Here is a 23375-nt window from a genome sequence, read left to right as displayed (position 1 = left end):
GCGTTAGTAATATATATTTCACAACTTAAATGCACTTTCATCTAAACGTTTTCTTAACAATTGAGACTTAAGAGATTAATCTTTAATAACTACAAGAAAGACTAGAATGAGCTTAAATAAAAATGTATTATTATTATTATTATTATTATTATTATTTTATTATTATTATTATTATTATTATTATTATTATTATTATTATTATTATTATTATTATTCTGAAATAATATTTCAAACTGTTTGCAATCTGAAACACTAGTTTTTTCCTCAAAATCAAAACAAAACCATAAAAAAGTAGTGGAGTACCGACAGCATTTTTCTCCCCCTCCTTTTCTGACGAATAAAAGCTAAGCAGATATCAGTTCTGGTTTTGGTGAGAGGATCCGTCTTGCAGCCATAAATCCATTTATCCTAAATTTATGTTTACGGAAAGAAACAACTGCTTTATTTTGACTAAAAAATGTTCCTTCTTAAACAAGCCAATAGGTCCTTTTTCTGCCTTCATAAAACAAGTTACCGTAAGAAAAAAATTTGGTGGGCAGCGGAAACAAATCTGTTCTAAACCCAGAGGCTTTACATCACATTGGAACTAAACACGTGCCTTTTTCCCTTATATATATATATATATATATATATATATATATATATATATATATATATATATATATATATATATATATATATATATATATATATATATATATATATATATATATATAGATAGATATAGATATAGATATATAGATATATAGATATATAGATATATAGATATATAGATATATAGATATATATATGTGTGTGTGTGTATAATGCATTGAAAATAGGAAGAAGAAAGAGTGTCAGAGACAGACAGACCGACGCCTCGAATTTCTGCACTGCAGGAAAAATCGAAGCGAGCCGTATATTTTTGAACTAGGATATTTTTACCGAGGGTGCAATAACAGAAGACCGGAAACCGCAGCCGCAAATATGCAATGTTACCTAAGTTCATTGTTTCCGTCTACAAAATTTTCCGAAAAGACAGCTTCCAAATATGTCCTCAATAAAGAAATAAAAAAGTGTATTGTACTGGTGTTTGCTATCCTACTTTTATGATTTGTCAAGATGTTGTCTCATCATCAGGAGGAGGGTGGATACACAAGACAAAACGTGATTGTTTCTCCTATTTGCCTCCCCCTCCTCAAGAACTTTATGACCAAAGATCTTGGCTCACGACCCCAAAGAGAAAATAAAGAAAACAGTGTAGATAATGGAAGAATCTATTTTATTGCATTTTGGGGAAGTAGTGACAAAGAAAAACTAACACTATCTTTATTTCTTGAATCTTTTGTTATGAGGAAATCTCCTAAAATAACTAGATTTTGATTAACCTTGTTAACTTAAACCTATCATGCAATCAGTAATTGTGACAACCTGACCAAACCATTTCAAGAAACAAGAACAGCTAACTAAGCAACTATCAGTGTTGCCGAAAAGTCACAACACTTATCCCGTTAACTAGATACTTTGAAACTACCAAAATGAGAGTAAAACATTAAAAAATCAATACAAATTTCATAATACAAAGGAAAATTGTATTTTTTTTTATTTCCACTAGTCGACATAATTTATAGTAAATGTTCAAATAAATGCTAGCCCAAAAGTTTAGAAATAAACTATTAGTTACTGACTTGCCTCCGTCTGCGATTGTCTCTACGATTTCAGGTGATGATGTTGTGTGGAAGGGATGTTTCGATAAGAACCATGCACTTCTAAGGTATCAATTTTGTAGAACATTAACATCTTTGGGTAGTTCATAATTATGACAGCATTGTTCCTTACTGCAAAGTACAGCACGAACGCACAATATTGGTTTACCTTTTGTGGACCCATTCTGTTCGAGGGTTGGGGATGAGCAAGTTCAAACAAATTTTCTTTAAATTTGGCTTCACTCGAAATAAAAATATTTTATATCCACTCGAGAACTCGGTTCAAAAATCTCCAATTCGACTCGATATTTGCTCAAGTCTCGAGTAGTGTCGGGTCCAAACGAGTTTAATTCTATAGTATTAGTAGTTTTTATATTAACTAGTGATGCTCACAAGATGCGACAAGAGGAAAAATTAGTCTATCTTGAGATGTCGTTAATGTATTATCTCGAAACAAATGTGAACTGTTTCTTGAATATCACCAGTCCTGGTCACGAGGCGAGACAGATTTGATTTTGTCTCGCCCAGTCTCTATCTCTCGCCTCAAAAACAAGATTAAACAAAACAAAATACGAAAATTTAACTGTTTGTTTAGGCAAATAGTAAACATTTTCACTTTCGGTATGACCAGGCCTGAATTCAATTCATTTTTGGTGTTTATTTAGCGTGGTAATGGTACAGGAGGAGTTATATAAAGAATAAACACGCGAAATCAGTGGACAATTTACTGAAGATATTTTCAGCGAAACAATTGTTGTTCTAATTCTTTTGCGAAAGCTTCATCCTCAACCATATAAGTGTCTACACGTTCAGCCGAATCTTTATCGAATTCATCGTCTAGACCGTCTGAATTCTTGTCTGCTTGTCAGAATTTCTCTCGAAACTGTTTTCGTATTGAAAACATGGTAAGTTCCAAAGGCTTTTGGCAACAACAGATCCTTTCATTTCTTTTTGGGCAAATCATTTCATAAGAAAATGAAGAATTTGTCATCTGAAGCTGTAAACCTTTTAATTATTTCCAACACGGAAGCTAACAAAAATTTAGACGACTCAAACGAAGGTGATGAAGGGAATAACTTCCATGGAGATTCGGCTGAACATGTAGACAATACCTATAGAGTTATTCCATGTGGAAACGACAAATTATGCCAAAATCTTCGTGCGGTCGCATTCGAGATTTGAGTGTTTGTCTGAACACTTATCAATATGTGATAGGAAGGAAAATGGAATGGTTTGTAATGTACGCCATTCATATTGAAGATACCGCCATAGTTGAATCTTAAGTTATGTTCATTTTCTTGGAGGTCTATCGAAAATGAAAAAAAAAAAAAATAAATTCAAAATTGCACTATAGATATGTGGACAGTTTTTTTTTATCACGTAGTAGTGACGCAAATACACATTTTGGATTACGAAATATTTGGATCTTTTTAGTCCAAGTGTAGAAGGCCCATGTCCTTCTCCATCATCTGCATATCTAAATGCAGATGAGGGGCACATTTGCATATTAATATGTAAATATAATGGATTTTGTGGTATAATTATTTGCTTATCATTAGCATATTCTGTGCATATTATTTTGATTTATTAGCAATGAAGTGTGAAACACCAGCATAGTACGTAAATATTAATACAATATTGTATTATATTGTATTTATTTAGTTGTATTTATTTCATTTGTGTTTACTGCAATTATAGGCATTATATAGTGTATAAATGGGTTGCATAATTTACTGCGTCGTTGCATAATGTATAGCATACAGGGGATTATGGAAGGAATGATATTACAAGCATAGATGAAGGATTAATTAAATTGGAAATGAGAGATTCTATAGGAATCATACATGAGTTTCAGTACGCTTGGAAGAGAGCTAGCGCTGAGAGGTTTTTTTTTTTTCTTTCCCGACTTGCTGTCGCCTAGACTACATGATGTGAGGTCTCTCGCAACTTAACATGGAAAGAAATTACCAGAATAGGAACTAAATAAGTATCTTTATACACAGGAAGTGCCTTCGAACTTCCTTGGTGAATCTACACTGAGTTTGATACAGTGTGTTGAAACAGAGCGTTTGTATTGTTTCAAAAGCCATAAACTTTTTCGCTTCTACATGCGAAATTTTAGCTTTCTATAGGTGTGATTTCCAATGCACCGAGTTCAAGCGTCATTTCCTCCCCCCCTTCTCACCAGAAACCAGTAACCTGGCCAGCGAGCCTTTTACTTAGTTCCCGAAATGCAACACCAATTTGAAAATGTATACTCTGATTTGACTTATTTTCTGTGTTTAATATTAATATTTACGTACTAAGCTAATACACGTTCTTGGAAATACCGCACAAAATTCTGATTTATTTTAACAGCGTGTTTCCCTTATCGAACAAGACACTTGGATCTTGTATTTGTGAAAAATAAATGATTAACAAAGATGTTTCCTTCAATCTTTCTCCAAGCAAACATGGCTGCATTAGTAGCAGACAGTTTGAACGACAGCGACAGAAATTGGGTGTACTGCTGCTTCTGAGAGAGATGACAGTTCATAATTTGTATATATATGTATTCTTTGACTGTTTACCTTTATTTTGATGTATAATATCATATGTTTCTCAATTTTATTTGTATGTAACAAGTGAAGAAAAACAAAAGTGTGCGAAAAACTTGCATAATTTCTGCTGCGAGCAAAAAGTTCAGTGTTGGCCGTTGCTCAGTGAAGGGGCAGCACGTGTCAGCCAAGAAAGGGTGAATTTGGCTACGGATAGTGACTGAACAAGTGCATTGTGCAGGTCGGACCACACGCAAACCGCCTCAGGGCAGAGAACCTTTTGTCAAAGGTTGCTAGAGGAAGCGAGTTTCTTCGTTTCCTTGTTTTTGCCAGAAACATATACTCGTTTTCCTGAGAGAACGGGGGAGTTCAAGTCAGATTCGTGAAGCAACAACATATAGTTTTTCGGTTCAAAGGAAGTCACCTGACTTCACTAACAAAGTGTTCGATACCCAGGACGAGGTGTGAGCAAGTTGTTTTCCGGCTCCCCTGGATTTGTCCTGTGAACAACTGTAATACGCGAGTGTGTAGAACTCAGTTTTTTTTATAAAGCTATAATCATATTACTAAAATGTGTAAGACCTACACATATCTGCAGTTTCTCATCAGTGGTGCTTATTACATATAGTGACAATGGAAGATAAAATTTGAAATCTCCAGTTTCTAATTGTTCAATCTCTGAGTGCTATGGACGCTCAATAGAGACAACATAATTTGAATCTCGTCGCACCTCCCAATTTTAATATGGGAAAACTCAGTTTTTCAAACATGAAAGAATTACATACTTTACGATATCTCAGTTAGAGATATAAAAACCTAGGCCAGCAACGTCTCTAAGCTGTGCCTGTCCTTGGACATTTAGTACAAGGTTTCAGTAATTATATTTTGCTTGTTAATAGGAGCTACTAAAAGTTCCTTCATTGAACGTGTGAAGTCCAGCTTACCATATCTACTACAGAACATTTTACATTTCAGTGGAATGGGAATCTAGGAGGACACTGTGTCTTACAACATAGAACTTGTGAACAGCGAGTGATTATCGGAACAGTGAACCAGTAAATTAAATTGTGTTTTATTTTTATCTTCAATCTGTGTATTTATATCACAGATGTTAAAATATGTTTCAGTGGAATACCTCCCTCCTCTAAAACTGTTAGAGACAAGAAACTCAAAATTATGAGGAGATAAAGAATGTTGTAAATATCTCTATATATATTTTTTTTCTCTTTTGAAAGGTCAGACAGACTTTTTCTAACTTTAGGTTCATCCTACCTTCTCCTTTTTTGTTATTTTTCGTGTGTTACCATTATCTAGCATATATATATATATATATATATCTTAAAAGTGTGTGTGTAGTGCACTACGGAAATGGTGATAATTATTAGTGTATCGAAGTTTGGATATCAACGCATCCATCCTATTTTATGTTCCTGATTCCATTGTGGAAAATAAAACTGCCAGCTCTTACCAGAACAACTGTGTATTCAATTTGCTGTATGGTGAGTACCTGTGCTAATGATATGTTTGTTTTCAGGAGTGTGATTCAAGGAGGCATTTTCCCCTTGATTGTGTATGTTTGACCACCTCTCTGTATGGGGCTCAGAGAGAATTCTGCCCAAGGAACCAAATAACAGTCATGAAATAGTGAGATAACTTACAGGCTGCTACCTGTAAATTTTATTGTCAGATTAAATTTATTTTTTTTTAACCTTATTTGAAATTTATAACTAACTCACTATTTTAGCATCTTTGAGCATGGCTGTTATGCAGATTGCCCTGAGATCTGCTGTTCCACAAAACATAAATAATATTGCTCTACCGACTTCATAAGGGAGTGGCGGCCCTTATAGGAGAGAACCATATCTCCAAGAGGGAATAACTCATTTTTACCTAGTTTGTATTTTGCATTCTATGCAAATATTGCAGTTAATTTGAATATTCCCAGCCACTCTCCTTCATTTATTCTTTTTATTTTGTGTTGGTGTTCTTAGGTAAACAGTAGTTTTGGCTCTGGCTACCTAGCACCTCACACAAGTCGATGAATTAAACCAAAATTATATTTTCGGAAGAAATATTGAAAAATTTGTTGTGTCAAAGGGAACGTAATTTTGAGAGAATAATAAGTATCATCTGTACTTTCTATAGAAGAGAAAATCATCTTTTGTGTTTCTAATTCCTATTAGTGCTAGTGGTATAAAGTATATAGTGCATAGAGAACGGATGCTGAGCTATGCCCCCTGTAACTTCTGATCGGAAATGACTAAAACGCTCAAATTTGTGTTTCTGAGCCTCACTAAAGTATCTGTTTTCATGTTGTCACTTTATATTGTTGTTGTTGCTCCAAAATTCAAAAAAGAAGAAGAAGAAGAAGAAGAAAGAAAGAAAGACAGAAAGAAAGAAAGAAAAGAAAGCAATACATATCAATCTCCAAAACAGATGTGACCATTACAGCCTTTTGAAGCTCCAACGCTACATCAAGATTGTAGTGTTGTCTGCATTCCAGGGTCTGAAACCGCTACAAACAAAATCAAATTTTGCAAGCAGTTACAAACAATCGTGAACTGAGTCTACTAAAAGAAGTGAGAACAGAAAAACACGACTCTCGTTTGTGATTGCATTCCTTTTTACACCCGGACTTTGTTTACAAGAATGTTTTTGTGGAATTTTACAGCTGCTAATGAACGTGCAGCCACGTAAACACATGCCGGGACAGAAGTAAGTCGAAATACAAATTGAAATTTTCACCACTTGTGGAGGAAGCATATTTCTTGCTGAAATCAAAATATTGTTAGTATTCCTCTGTGCCTTTTTGTTCCACAATGTTTAGAACTTTATATATATTTCTGGTTATTATCATTCACATAATCGACCGTCTTGCTCAATTTTTCGCTTTCAGGTGGAATGACTCTATATGGTTGAGGACTAAGCTTTCGAAAAATAAGGGGGAGAAGAACAATTGTTTAACTGAAAAATTAAAATGACTTCATTAAGTTATATTTTAATTAATAAATGACTGGTAGATTGACTCTGTCCTAGCTATTGAAGTAGACAAAGTATCTTTCCTTCTCGAATCTCAAACTTTTTCAGACACAGTCCGCTATATGGATCCGCCATTTTGTATTTTTAAATTTTAATGTCAAATTAGTAAGTTTGTAATCAACAAAGTCAAATGCACCAATTTACCAAGTCCAGTTCGCCAATTTTACTTTTTCCAAATTTGGTCCTCCATTTTTTTTATTTGATGTCAAATTGATAATTAACAAGACCAAAGCCTCATTATAGCAATTTTTTGTCCATTTTTACTGATTTTGAATTATGACCACGTTTCAAGCATTTGATCCATAGTTTATTGATCACTGTGCGTTGCCCTTTTGGTCCGTCGCTTTCCTGGCTGTCGCTTTCTTTGTGCGTCGCCTTTTGACCCGTCGATCTCTTGGCTAACGCTCTCCTGGTCGTCGCTCTTTTGCCATCACTCTCTTTGCTGGCGCTCTACTGTCGGTACACCCATGTTTATTACAAAACTCGATCCTGACATTATTAACTATCTTCTCTTCAATATGTACGATGGTACTTGCAAAAGAATACCATATCAATATCACAAATGTAAATTATGCGAGACCGCGAGAAGTCTCGCGAGACTTGCTGAAGTCTCGTCTCGCGTTCTCGTCTCGCAAAAGATATCAGGTCTCGTCTCGCGTTCTCGTCTCGTTTGCGAGACGAGACGAGACGAGACTCCTCGCGTTCTCGCGTCTCGCGCCCATGCCTAGCAGTAAGGGATTTGTACAAACCGTAAAGAAAAGTGGAAGCGATTTATGTGAGAAAAGAAAGTGAATTGTTGGTAACGAACATATAAAACAACGTGCCATGCGGGGCTCTAACCCGCCTTCACTCACTAACGCTCGCTCTGCAGTGCTGTCTGAATTTAATGTTGGTAACGTAATTTAACGTATGAAACCATAAAACAACCGCATCGGAATAGAATATCGCAAAAAAGTAGGTGCAAAAGCGGACCCCCAATGCAAAACAACAGCCAAAATTAGCAAAGTACTAATTTACAAATGATGAAAAGGAACCATTTTGTAAAGTAATTTAGAATTAAGTAAACTTAGGTAGAAACAGAGATGAAGTACTATTAATAAACCCTGAACCACCGTTAGTAATAGACGTCGGTCTGTCTCCTCTCTTTGACTCGAATTTCTGAAGAGGTACTCGGACTTCTCTTACATGTGAATTAACGCACGAAATTTCGAGAAATGGGCAGGAGGAAAGGTCGTGTGTGGCAATGTAACATGCAAAATTATAAAGATAAGAAAGTATCTTGCAAATATTGTGAACATACATATTTATGCGCAAATGTTGACAAAATTGTTCATAACATTTAAAAATTTAATATTTATTTATTTATTTATTTATTTAAGAAGAAGAACACAACAGGTTATTCTACCCAATTACAGTGTTCATACCAGTGTTACATAGAATATCTATAATATATTTGCGAAATCTATTCTGACCCATACTATGTATATCCAGAACATTTTTACATTTACTCAGTTTGTTGTAGACTGCACCCATCCTCCACGTTGGTGACTGTTTTGTTGCATTTGTTCGAGATTTCTTACAATAAAAGAAATTTCCATTGCCCACACGTATGTTTCCATTGGGTACCCTGAGATGAAAGGCAGAGACCAAATCCTTACTATTTAATTTGTTATTTAATATTTTGTACAAGAATATCATGTCATTTAACACTCTTCTGTGATTGAGAGACATTGTGTTAAAATTTTCATTAAGAGAAGTACTATTTTCATATGTGGGGAAGATGCCTGTTCTCTTGTACACCAGAAACCGCAGAAATTTATTTTGAACTCTTTCTATTCTAATAGAGTCTTTCTTCGTGTGGGGGTTCCATATAATAGACGCATATTCTAATTTTGATCTAACAAATGAAAAATATAATTTCAGTAAAACATTCGATTTATTAAATTCCCTTCCCATTCTCAAAATGAATCCAAGATTTTTGTTTGCGTCATTTACAATTTGATTTATATGATGCTCAAACGATAGTTTGTTATCATATATTACACCCAAATCTTTGATAGTTTGTTCCCTCTTTAACTCTTTACCATCTATCTTATATTGAAATTTAACAACATTCCGTTTCTTAGTGAAGGACACGGTTTTGCATTTATCTGAATTTATGTTTAACAAGTTGCTCTTGCACCATTCTTTTACTCTGTCTAGATCCTCCTGCAAACTGACACAGTCCTGTGCTGTTGTAATTCTCCTATATAATTTTAGATCGTCTGCATAGAGTAGTTTATGTGATGTTTTAATACAATTAGGAAGGTCATTAATGAATATTATAAAAAGTAACGGCCCTAAATTAGATCCTTGTGGGACTCCAGAAAATTGAATATATTCAAATGATCTACAGGATTTATAAACCACATATTGTTTTCTGTCCATCAAATATGACTTCATAAGAGCAATTAACTGATCAGAAAAGTTGAGAAATTTAAGTTTATTCACTAACAACGTGTGGTTTACCTTATCAAATGCTTTCGCAATATCTGTATAAACTACATCTATTTGATTATTACTCTCCAATGTATCAACTAGATGGTCAGTGAAGACAGCGAGATTTGTTACGGTGGATCTGCCAGGAACGAATCCATGCTGATAATCCGATATTACTGGTTTAATGTGGTTTTCAATGCGCTTATAAATTATGCTTTCAAATATCTTTGCAAATGAGTTTAGAATACAAACCGGCCTATAATTTTGAATTTCTTTACTGTCATTATTTTTAGGAATAGGGCAAACTTTGGTAAGTTTCCATTTTGCTGGAAACGTGCTGGTTTGGAGTATTAAGTTAAATAGCATGTGTAAAGGTAATAAGAAACTCTCTTCACAACCTTTTATTACATATGATGGTACATCATCGATACCTATCGAACACTTTGATTTTAGTTTTCTGATTGCCATTCGAATCTCGTCCACTTCTATTACCGCTATTTGCAACATATCAATTTTTTCATACATTTCAACTAATGTCGAATCATCTCTTTCAACTAGCAGTGGTGCTCCATCTGTATACACTGATTTAAAGTAGGTTGCAAATGCGTTTACTATATCTTTATCACATGCTAACTCTTTACCCTCATAACACAATACATTACCATTTAAATGCTTTGTTTTACTCTTAATAAAGTTCCAAAACGTAGATGGGTCCTCTTGTATTAAATATTCCGCTTCCTTAACGAAGTTTGTATATGCGACTTGTATATCTTTCTTAATCATTTTTCGAAGTTTATTAAATTCGCGTTTATGTAAATCTATATTTGACTTTCCGAGTCTTATCGCTTTGCGGTGACGTGCTTTCATTTTAATTTTATTTATTATGTCTAGCGTGAACCAGCTAGGATAGTTTCCCGTGCTCTGTTTCTTTTTCGGAATGCATTTGTCAAATATATTATATAGGGTGGAATAAAACTTTTCAACAGCACAATCAACGTCAGTATGGTCACCCAGTACCTCCCACTCTACCTTTTCCAATTCGTGATATAGTTGATTGTAGTTTGCCTTACTGAAATTATAACCCATTACTTTACTTTGACTTTTTATCTTTACCTTATTGTTCTGTTTGATTTTAATTAATAGTGCAGGGTGGTGTTTGTCCTCTTTAAGTACGGGGGGTTCTTCTCTCTCAACCACTACATTATCTAAATTTGTTAATACCAAATCTAGTGTTCTACCTAAACTATTCTGAACATCATTGAATGATTTCAAGTCGTATAATGACATGAAGTTATTTACAAATTTGTACTGCCCCGGGGCGCTCATGAAATCGAAACCCATACCTTTAATGTCTGGTAAATTAAAGTCACCAAGTACAAGAAGGGTGCAGCCGGGTTGACACTTCGATTCAATGTACTGAAATATTTCATCATATTTACAAATGACAGAATTTGGTGGAAAATACACAACACATATATACATTGTTACCCTCTCCCCACTTACTTTCACCAAAAGACAGTCTACGCCATTATTTAGGTCACCATTATATATCAAGCACACTTTATATTTATTTCTTAGTATTGCAAGCATTACCCCTCCCCCCTACTCTTGCCGGTTTTTCTGTCACTACGGATTAGTGAATATCTGGCATCAAAGAGTTCTGAGTCAAAGATACCCTCATGCAACCACGTCTCTGTTATTGCCAAGAAATCGTAGTTCGTTGACAGCACACTACAATAGAAGGATTCAGTTTTGCTTCTAGCCCCCCTCACATTCTGATAATACACACTTAGAAACCCTTCGGAATGCACGTTGTTATCTGAAGAAGAATCTATTTGTGCTTTTTCCTCTTTCTTACCTGCCTTGAAATCAGTCTCTGGTCACTTCCACTTGTTCCCTCGGGGCGTGGCACCTGTTCCTTTCGTCATTTTTCTTGTAAGGACCTTGTTGCTGGTCGTTCCGTTGACCTGACTCACTGACACTGTATCCAACTCGCTCACAGTTTGTTTTGTTCCTGACGCTACTGCAATTGTAGAGGAAACATCTTCTACACACTTCAAAGGAGTGTTATTTAGGTCCTCCAATGTGAAGTATTCGTTATTGATGCAAAGTTTGTCAAATCGTAAGAACGCACGTTTACCTTCGGATCTAGCAATTTTCATATGTTCTGTTAACTCTCTCCTTATTTGTCGTATATTTGCAGAAAAATCTTGATAGATTACCGTCGGTGTACCTTTAGCTTTGAACGCGTTCCTCAAAACGTTATCTTTCACTTTGTAAGAATTAAACTTAACAATAATTGGTCTGTTACTTCCTTTCCCTAAGCGATGTGCACGTTCTTATAATATCAGTAGTAGAGTCAAGTTTAGAAAAGCAGTTTAGCGGTTTAAAAGTATGTGGACTTACTATACCATTTTTGAAATATATTTACTTTCATAGGACCCTATTGTAAATAAATATCCATATATGCGTACTCTCTAAATATAATAGAATATTAATAATATAACATAACATCGTTCAAAATATACATTTTAAAAACTCCTCTGGGGACAACAGTAATAACATACTGTGATATAAAAACGAATTTATCTTTGAAATCATAATATAATAATAAAATGCAATTTTCTTTGTAATTGTACAAAAATTCCTGGAAAATTCCCATTTTGGGGAATCTTCCCGGGAATTTACCAATCACTATCTCTGACTCTAATTTCTGAAGAGGTACTTGGACTGTTTAGCGGTTTAAAAGTATTAGGACTTACTATATATTTTTTTCACACATATTTAATTGATAGAACATATTGTAAATAAATATACATTTTATACGTAGTCTCTAAATATAATAAATAACGGGGTCGCGGTGGCTCAGTGGTAGAGCGTTCACCTCTGGTTCTTGGGGTCCCGGGTTCGATCCCAGCCCCCGCCAAGTGGACTTTGTGATGGACAAACACCGTGTGCGTGGGTTTTCTCGGGGTTCTCCCGTTTCCTCCCACTTTCTTCATTCCACCATTTCATTCATTACTCATCATCACCGTCTCCTTTAGCCTAACCGGCATAACCGTTGGACTTAAAAAACTCAAACTCAAAAAAAACTCTAAATACAATAGAATATTAATAAAATAACGTAAAGACTCCTCTGGGGACAACAGTAATAATATACTGCGATATAAAAACGAATTTATCTTTGGAATCATAATATAGCAATAGAATGCAATTTTTTTTGTAATTGTACATAAATTCCCGGATAAATTCCCATTTTGGGAATATTCCCGGGAATATTCCCGAAAAATATCTTCCCGGGAATTTACCCATCACTAATCCGGACCCCACTCCCCCTAACTCAATATACATTTGTACACTTTCTCAATAATACTATAGTTGTTTAATAAAAAAAAAATATTGATGTAGTATGAACATTTGGTCTTACACTGCATCTGTACTCTTTCTCTTATAAAAACAGGATTGAGTATAGCCCACTCCCCCCAGTGATTTTTAACGAATCATAGTGATTCTAACGATTCATATTAGTTCATAATGAATCGGAATCGGATGATATAAAGATTTAAGATGTAAATATTGTGGTAAGGAGGCTTTAGTATAAGTGATAGTAGCGGTAGTAGTAGTAGTAGTAGCAGTAGTAGTGGTAGTATTAGTAGTAGCAGGAGGAGGAGTAGTGGTGATAGTATCAATACTACTAGTAGTAGTAGTAGTAGTAGGAACGGGTTAGAAGCCCCGCAGGGGTTGGTTGGGTTCTGTTCTCGATATAAGTATTAGGAGTAGGAGTAGTAGTAGTAATAGTATTATTATTATTATTAGTAGTAGTAGTAGTAGTAGTAGTAGTAATAGTAGTAGTAGTAATAGCAGCAGTAGTAGTAGTGACGACAAAGAACTGGGGAGAGAAGGCTATACACGAGCCTAAAAGCAATCAGTTCTATCATTTTTCTGAAAATATAAATGGAAGTATTTTACAATTATTTTCGTTTTTTCGGATGCAGAATAATACCCGTTCTGAACTATATAGATGTAGTGACATGTAGTATGGCCCCCTCACCTAAGCCTTAGATCACTCACAACAAAGCTTGGGTTGATTTATGTTTTTGAACTGTAGTTTTTATGGTATTTGTACGGACGAAATATTTATACCCATAACGAATAAGTCTTCCTACTGAAATAAATCTGCACTAAGCAATACAATTTCTCCCACAAGAAATAATTTATATGGTACTAGGAGAGCATTTCCTGATGAAACAACTACAAATGAAATTATGTTTATGGATCTAAAGTAGAAAAGCACGATTATTATTCCATTTGTAAGAAGGATAAGAGGAAGATTACCTTTGTAAAGCAAGTCCCACGAAGGCTGCCACGCAATTACCAAAAAAATGCAACGTACAGATGCCTATACTACGACGGTGTAAACTAACGAATAAAGAAACTCATGAGTATTGTTCTTCCACAACGAACTTGATTCCTTCACTAAAACAAGGTTATAATTTGCAGATCTCTTGCTGTTGTTGACGGTAAAGAGAAAAATAGTTTTAACTACAATAGTTCACGTCATTGCGAAATACATAATAAGTAACAAACCAGTGTTTATTCTTTATTTGCGTGTTATATTTCATTGATATGTGTCTTCAGTAATAATTATTACTTCTCTGCAAAACTCACACGTCCTTCGTTTACTGTTACTATTATAAAGTTGCCTCTGGCAATATACTAAATAAATGTCTGCAGGTGCGCACCTAGACATTTTTTCGGGGGGAGGGGTAAAATACTAGAAGCCATTACGTCTATGTAGTATTAAACGGTTATTATTCTGCACCCATAAAGACGATAAGTAATTGTAAAATACTTCCACCTATATTTTCAGAAGAGAAATAGTGTAAATGAAGTGTAAGATCAAATCTTAATGCTACATCAATCAATTCTCCTTTAAACCGTATAGTTTTATTTAGAAAGTGTACAAATTTATATTGAGTTAGAAAGTTTTGGGGCATCCGGACCCTGTGGTTGCTTTCCGTGGATGCACCCCTGAATGTGTGGTAGGCACCAGTAGCGTCTCCTGACATGGATGTTAGGGCGTTGGCAAGAAAGGAAAAATATATTAACCCTCACAATCATAGGCGATACTGGAGGGGGAACCCCCTCTTCCCAGGAGCAAAGATGTGCCCACCTACATTTCTTTTACTGATCTAAAATAATGTGATAAATTTACCTCAATTTACGCATAACTATTTTAGTGGCATTCGCATTCAGCATACGAGTATTTAATGGTGACTATACTTTGCCTACCCATCGATTTCATGAATATAGTCTGTACCTGGAAGTTCTCGCAATTTTCGAAAGTAAGGAACCATGATAGTCATTGCATAATGTCCTATTTATGCCAACCTTGTAACGGGTACTTTGGTCCGAGTCCGGTTGCGCCAAGTTTTGTAAGGGTTGGTTTTGGTCAAATTTATTAGATATGTAAATTTGACCTCGATTCCTGAATATGAGCATGTGATAATTATCATAATGACATGCATTATGCTAGGGTTCGCCAGATCTGAATAAATTAATATGTAAATTTATATTTGCCTACCAAGGCTGGGCTTTTGATGGTTTGCTTCCGAAAAGTGCACCGATGCGATAGTAAACTAAATCATGGAAAGCTGAAGTTAACGCCGCGGGGCTTGAACCTCAGGTCTCCAAGTCTAATGTTCAATTAGCGATTCACGAAACGTAGAGAAATTTAAAGGTAATACTTCTAATGATATGCAGATCTCGAAGTCCTACTTTTCCCCCAAAACGGTATAATCCAGGGCGCTAGGAAAAAGTAGTTGCGCAGCTAATTAGAATTTAAATAAAACAAAATAAACATATGTTTTACGCAACTTCCACAGAACGGTCACACGCTGCAAAGCTGAAAGAAAATTTTCTCGCTAATGCAGTATTTATGGGACAGACTGTGCTGACTACCACTTGGAGAGGCAAGTGAATTTTTGAATAAAAATTCAATTGCTGAATGCTGCAATAGATTTTAGATTTATAGAAATAAAAGATATAATGGAAATAAATCAAATCGAAATAATTCAAAATAACTCAAATTAATGATGACTGTGGTGGTCAGTTCAGGTATCTCCCAAATTACTGGTAATTTCAAGACAAACAAAAAAGATACTTTTACCATGTCTAGCAGGAGTGAGGAATTTAAATCTACTCTGCTTAAATAACAAAAGTTACACAGAAATTTGGTAACAGCAATAAAATTTTAATTAATTAAAAATAAAGGTAATTACTAGTGAATGGAATAACAATTTAGAGTAGTCAACAATAAAAAAAAGTTAAATAACAGAAGAAAAATCTTTTCAACAGGAATCAATACCATTGTTTGCTTTTTGAAAATGTTAATGACAATACCTGAATTATTTTTATGGAATCAGAAGGATTCCACCTGAGAACGTTAAATAGAGAATTTAGTTTCTTATCTCAGCATACAATTATGTGATTTCCTGAATCATTTCATACTTCTGATTAACAGTTCCTTTTTTATTAATTTCCAATTAAGGCTCAAAAAATACAATTAATCTTAATTGCTATCATATATGTTTTTTGAATAATTTCTAACAGTAAATGATATTTTTATTGCTCTGCTTATAACTAAACAGTGGCAAACAGAATGTTATTACTTAAATTGAAGTTTATTTATCACCTCCAGATATTATTATTAAAGAAGAATTTTAAAAAAAATAGAATAGAAAAAAATGAAAAGACTGTAGAGAAGTTATGATTGGACAATTTTGATTTATTTTAAAAGTCATGACTTGCTAGCGAATGGGAATGGAAACGTGAAATTATAGAAAAGATACAATAGGATAGAAGTGCACTTGTGGATCTTAATATTCATATATATACATATATCATATAGCTAAATATTCATACATATAAACATTCACATCATTATTCATTCTTATCTAAACAAATTACCAAAGAAAAATCAATGTTAATTACTATATAAACAAGCCATAAAATACACATATAAGATTGATACAAATTACTTGGGATATCAATTGGACATTACTTTGAATTAGTGGACTTTTTGGTCTTCAGTGATCAGAGTCCGTCTGCGTAACGTGTCGCTTAATTAAATACTTATCGAGGAATAATCCTAACTTTTGTATATATTATTTAATTTACCGACAGGCCGAAACTCTTGCCTTTACAAAAACCTTTATAGATGTGCAACTACAATACATGTCCGTTTACAAAGTGCCTATCCAAACCATTTTCATCGAACAACTAATAACATTTAATTTATATATTATTCAAAGTGCAACTCTCAAATTTGCATTTCCACAGAGATGAATGTTATTCTAAATATTAGCACACGATAGGCTACAAATATGCTTCTTATTCTGACCTTTTCTTCATTAATTATGTAGCAGAAAGTCTTAGTTTATGATGAGGAGTTAAGAACTCAAAAGGTTATGCAATAAGATGTAATATTTCTTCAATAAAATAAAATAAATCGATAAAATAAAATGGATCACTGACATGCAACTGGATTTGTGGTTATTGGATGAAAATTAAGGCACGTTAATTGTTCATTCCGTATGGGAACGGAGAATCAAACAACACCAACAGTCTCGACCCGATTGGGGAACGAAGTAAAGAAATCGACGGATGACATCTGCCAAAATAGTCCGGCCTTGAGTCATAATGGGGAAGAAATAAATTAACTATATTTCCTACCTTCTCACCGCAACTGGTCGCCATTTCTTTTTATGACTGCTTCTTACCAGGCACGTACTTTCTTCTTTACGTTAAACTTGTTAAAGTGTTCGCTTGCACTTAGCGTCTCCTGCTCCTTTCCATGTGGGCCATGCTTCCGTCACAGTTCTTTGGTTGAAGTCCTTACTTCGGATCCCGACGTGTGCATCTCCTGGACTGGATACTCGGCTGGTCGCTCATTTGCCTCTTCACAGAGCATATGCTGGGGCTTCCATGGGATGTAAATGTTTGATTCTGTTCTACTATGGAGTTGGCTGTAAAACGAAATATATTATAAAAACACTTCGCTTTAGCCCTGATTCGTTTATGTACCTCTAATTTACTACATTATTATAATAAATATATCAACTAACCATGACAACATGTCCTGTCAATAACAGCGTTCTTTCTTTTAATTATATATAAGCTATATGCTTAATTATTGCGCCTCTGATCAATGTTGATAATATAGGTACAGATTAATTATAATAGGGATATATAGGGATATATCGCTGTAAATGTCGCCCAGAACGGGAATTCCGTAACAGTATTACAGTGAAGGAAAGAACCCTGGATATTTTCAAAACACTCACTTTTTGAATAGCCCTCGTACTAATTATTACTAAATCAACTCTCCTATTAATTATTATTATTACATCAATATAAGTAGTTTTCTCTTCTCTTCTTTCTCCATATATATATCAATTCATTTATAACAACATTTTTCTTTTATTACTAATCACATATCATAAAGCGTCGATTCATTAAAAAATATTATTTGTGGGTCTATTCAAAATTATAAGTAACTGATGACTTACACAGAGTTACTAGTTAATTGTTCCTCTTTTACATTGAGCGATAACATTCATATACAAACAACATTATTTACAATTAAGATTGCCATCATATCACACGTCAACAACAAGATCAGAAGGTAATAATTACATTTAAAAGCTTCAATTTAAGTTCACTGTCATGGATTTCAAGTTAACACAATCAAATCTCTTTTGAACATGTAAAGTAAAATAAAGGTAAACATAACATTCAAAGTTAATACAAAGATAAGATAAATTAATCACATCATAACATGTTGCTCAAATATAAAGTCCAAATGAAGTATTCATAACACAACTCATAACATCTGAGAGAATAAATTAGGAATTGTTATCCATCCGTAACTCAAATCTAAGTTACATGGCCAAAAGATTCAATCAAGCTAAACGATAAGTCACAAACGGGAATACAGCCATCTTCAACTACATCTATGCTAAGAATTTGAGCACAACTCTTAGCAAAAATAAATCCAATTCCTCCAATGGCACAACACACATCTACCAAGGAAGTTTCTTCGTCAACTTCAACCATTTCTGCGATGGAAGTATACAGCATCAAAGTATTCACTTGAAAATAATAATCTGGAGATACTCGAAAATTCATGTCACATATAGTTTCTTTCACATATTCTTTCTTGAACAACAGCTGTAGTGGTGGAGGTTTCTCACCTTCTTCCTTTTCATTGAAGATCTGGAAATAGAGCGATGTTACGTTCAAGCAGTTTCTTTCTCTGTTTTGGACATAATCTTTCAAATCATCCGTAATCTTCTCTATAGACGAATGCTTCAGAAAGTCAGCAAGTCCTTCATTCTTCTCTTTTCTTTCTTCTGCCCAATTTGTTAAATCTAAATTCCTTCTCGGCAACAAATCCATTAGTCGCGTGAGTGAAGATTTTATTTCTTCAGTATTCTTCTTCAACTGTTCTCTATAATTAACATCCCACAAAGGTATTGTAGCCTGTTTTATTCTGTCTTCTACGGATAACTGAACTTTCGCCTTTTTATAATCCTTATCAACAGAGTTTTCCAATTTTCGCTTACGTTGATCAGCTTCGACAACTTCGGCTGAAAGAACTCGCTTCTTCCAACTGTATCCATTCAAAATCTTTACTGCCATCTGTTGGTCTTCTTCAGTTTTGAAGATCAAATAAATGCAAGAACTCGCTCTTTTCGGCGACTTAATAGTATGGCTTCCCAACTTCAAATTATCAGTCAACAATTTCTTCAATTTCCCTAACCGGTATAATCTCGGCAGACCTTTCACTTCAATTTTGAATACGCCTGTAGTAGTAGTGGAGGTTTTCTTGACCGGAGATGACGGTTCTTCTTCAATTGTAGCATCTTCCGTATCATCATTCGTCACAGGTTCTATGGTTTCATTACCATCTTGTTCTTCACTATTTTCGTTTCGTCCATCATCATCTAGCTTTTCATCTAGCTTTTCATCGTACAATTTTTGTTGTCGATCAAATTTCTGTTTTAGCTTTTCATTGTGTTGTTCGAATTTAGCATCTAGTATCTGTTCTAGCTTTTTATTGTATTGTTCGAATTTAGCATCTAGTATCTGTTCTAGCTTTTTATCTAGCTTTTCTTCGTACAATTTTTGTTGTTGATCAAATTTAGCAGTTAGTGTCTGTTCTAGCTTTTCATCGTTCAACTTTTGTTGTTGATCAAATTTAGCATCTAGTAGTTGACTAATCGTATCAATAAGATTAGAATGAGAACGTTCGGACACAGTTACGGCATTTCCAGATATGGTTTCATTTAAAATACTGGGTACTTCTTCAATCTCGGAATCCTGCATATTACCAATTCTTTGGATTTTCCTCCCACTTCTCAAAGTAGTGAAACTCATAAAAGTTATATATATGTATTAGTCCAGTCCCTGTCCATAAGACCCGTAGGAATTTTGAGGTGGACTAAGTTTCTCTTCAGATCCAAGTAAGACACGTCTCAGTGATGGAAAAAATCTTGGGTGATCATCTGGAAACCCGGGCATAAGTTGGCAAATTGGAAATTCAATATGGCGGCCATGCGAAAATGCCATATTTACCTAAAACACGAATATCTCATCATTAAATGAAGCTAGAAACTTCATTCTTGTACCGAATTCAAGATAATGAACACTGTAATCAAGAAACATTCGTAACTTTGAAACATAGTGCCGCCATTTTTAAATATGGCGGTAGGTTTTTCGAAATTTCGATTTTTTTCGTACACTATTATCATTTATTCGAAGATAACTACGAAACTATAAGAGATACCATAAACATACCTGAAATAAACGGGATAGAGCATAATGAGAGCTTTCCAACGGTACCAATATCTTTTCTCTATCTTTAAATTTGACGGAGTTATTGAAATTTTAGTAGCTCAAGGTGTTTGGCTTCAGATTAAGTTAAGAAAGGTTAAGCGCTAAAGCAAAACTATCCATGATTTTTCTGCATAAGTTTTAATGCTGATAAATTACTCTAAGATCTTACAGTGAGATTTCTAGGTAAAAGTGCAAATAGCTAATAATAATAATAATAATAATAATAATAATAATAATAATAATAATAATAATAATAAATCGTGGTTGCTAAAATAATAATTCAACAATTTCAGTAGAAAAAAGCAATATAATTAAAAGTAATATAAAGTTAGTACACTAATACAAATAATAATAAAAGCACCATATTTATAATATAACAAAGCTTTATGAAATTACTTGGTTTTGGTTTTCTTACAATCCTGTGATGAAATATTTTGATCGGTCTTGTTGAGGGCAACTAATTAAATGTTATTAATAAGTTCGTTGCATATTTTGTCTACATGGATTGAGTTACAGTTCGTAACGTTACCGATTATTACAAATCATTTTGCACTTACAGAAGGTCGTACAACTAACAATTTTTTTTTTTTAGGCATTTGCACCGTCTTGTAGAACAGCTCTTGCAAGTACATGTTCGAATAACATCTTCTGGTAGCTCATTAATGCTAGTATCCGGTGTGAGCGATGAATCATCTGCATTGTATGTCCATCCAAAATCCATTGGATCTAATGGTTCTTCTGCGCCTAACACTGTAAAATACGAATATACCATGTAAAAGGATCTTTTCAGGTGACCCTGTAATGACGAACTGGTGCAAGATAATTCCTGTAAGCTATGAAGACTACTTTGATTCATAATTTCAAATCGGAGAGTGTCAAATGTCTTAGATCTTGAGCCTGATTTTACAACCCTGGCCAAATATTTTTCAGCAAGTTCCAAGCACTCAGCACTTGGAGGAAGACTTCGTCCAAGTTGCACAGATACTTTTCCGGTTCTGCCTTAAGAGCGGATATTTTGTTACCTATCTTACTGGTAACATCAGACCCTGTAAGAAAGTGTGCTGCAAGAAGGGCATCTGTTGCTGCACCTATTTCGTTGACAAGTGTGTGAATTAGTATAATATCGGATCTCGATTTTCGCATTCATAATTCTGAAAGTCCATTTACATGTAGGATCTTGTAAAAATGAATCAGTAAAACAAACACATCTGTGTCATTTGAGAGCACTACAACGCGTTGCATCCCATGCTTAACCGCATGAAAAACGTGAGGGATAATGCGTATGTCAGCCTCCTCAACAGCTACTTTAAGAGTTCCTGATATTTCCGTGAATCTCTTATCTTTGATTGATACAGCTGGAGTAGGACCACCGTCAAGCAAGACGCCACTGAGAATATTTTCCCAATCTCGATTTATTGTAACTGTCTTCAAAAATTCAGCCGGAGTAGCCTGAATCAAAACTTTGTTCTCAGATGATGCCCAAAATCTGTCCATCTGTACAGGAAGTGTTGTGGTAGTGCTTATTGATGTCAATGATAGTGCTGTACAGAAGATTTTCTTTCCCTCTCAGCACTTTTGATTGATGTTGGAAGATAGCTATCAAACACATAGTCGACACGGCTGAATTTGCAGGCATTATTTACAATGGTGTCAAGTGATGTGAACAAGTCTTTAAATGTGACATTTCCTTTAACTTTCAGTCTTCGAAACTGGTTCATTACATCAACTACAACACAGGTTTCGCGAGGATCATTTTTCTGGAAATTTATCTGGAAATTTTCTGGTATCTAATCCTTTTATCAAAATATTCATAAGCTGAGACTTTGAGGGTTTCGTAGTGGCGCCGTTCTCATCTAGTAAGGGTGAAGGTGAAATATCATAACTAAGAATTTCTGCCATCGACAATCCTCTCTCCTTGGCAATTTCTACTTTTCTTTGAACCAGTAATTGATCCTTAATAACGCTTCTCACAGTTTTCTTTTTCATCTGCATGCTAGGTTGTGCTATACTTCGAAATGTGGGAAGATTTTGTCTGTGAATGAGTGCCATCAGTGATTTCGAGCGAGATACAAACCTTTCCTGTCGGAATGTGGCAAAAGCTTCTTCGTCAGTCATCAAAAATCGTAAAAGTTTCTTAGCACTCAATTCTGGGACACACTCATTGGTTAGAAGGTTGTGAAGCTTCACTTCGCCATTCACAATATATGGATTTTTTCTGCTCTCAATGTACTGGAACATGTTTTGGATGCTTTCTTCCATTTTATTTCTGAGCCTTCCCGTTAATTCATGATGCATTTTTAACTCATAATCACACGGTATAACATTAAGAACAGACTGAAATGTTTTTCGTATGAGCAGTACTTCATGGTAAGCAAGCTCCCATTCTGCAATATATTGCTTCCTTTTTGTTTGGCCAATAATCCCTCCAGCTGATTTTTGAGAACGATTTATTATCTGTTCGAGAGCCATGTCAATACCCACAGCGTTAAATTTTCCACTTGTCCTTCGTACAACAAAATGTCCTTGTTTGAACTTGTTATATATTTCAGGATGGCGTGTTTCAAGATTCAGCATTTGCTCAAAGAATAGTAAACCCCATCTCAAATAGTTTATTCTGTCAAATACCTGAAAAATTGAAAGGATATCTTTTAGCGTTTGAAGATAGAGACTCCAATTACCTTCTCTGTCAGCTCTTATGAGGTTCTTTAAAAGACTTATTAGATGTAAGAACCCCTCA

General features: G+C 34.6%; 1 protein-coding gene across 1 annotated transcript in view; it reads right to left on the bottom strand.

Moving 5' to 3' along the window:
- Nucleotides 1-11706, bottom strand: part of LOC145665953 (1-acyl-sn-glycerol-3-phosphate acyltransferase alpha-like) — a 91883-nt gene extending 80177 nt beyond the window's left edge. The window contains exon 1 of the mRNA XM_081733059.1: nt 11598-11706. The gene's annotated coding sequence lies outside the window, so the exon portion shown is untranslated. The remainder of the gene's footprint in view (nt 1-11597) is intronic.
- Between the last annotated feature and the right edge of the window lie 11669 nt (nt 11707-23375).

Source organism: Thermobia domestica, chromosome 1, assembly GCF_964235325.1.
Source record: "Thermobia domestica chromosome 1, izTheDome1.hap1.1, whole genome shotgun sequence".
Taxonomy (NCBI): domain Eukaryota; kingdom Metazoa; phylum Arthropoda; class Insecta; order Zygentoma; family Lepismatidae; genus Thermobia; species Thermobia domestica.
Note: the sequence above shows the minus strand (reverse complement) of the source record. Positions and strands in the feature narration are given on the sequence as shown.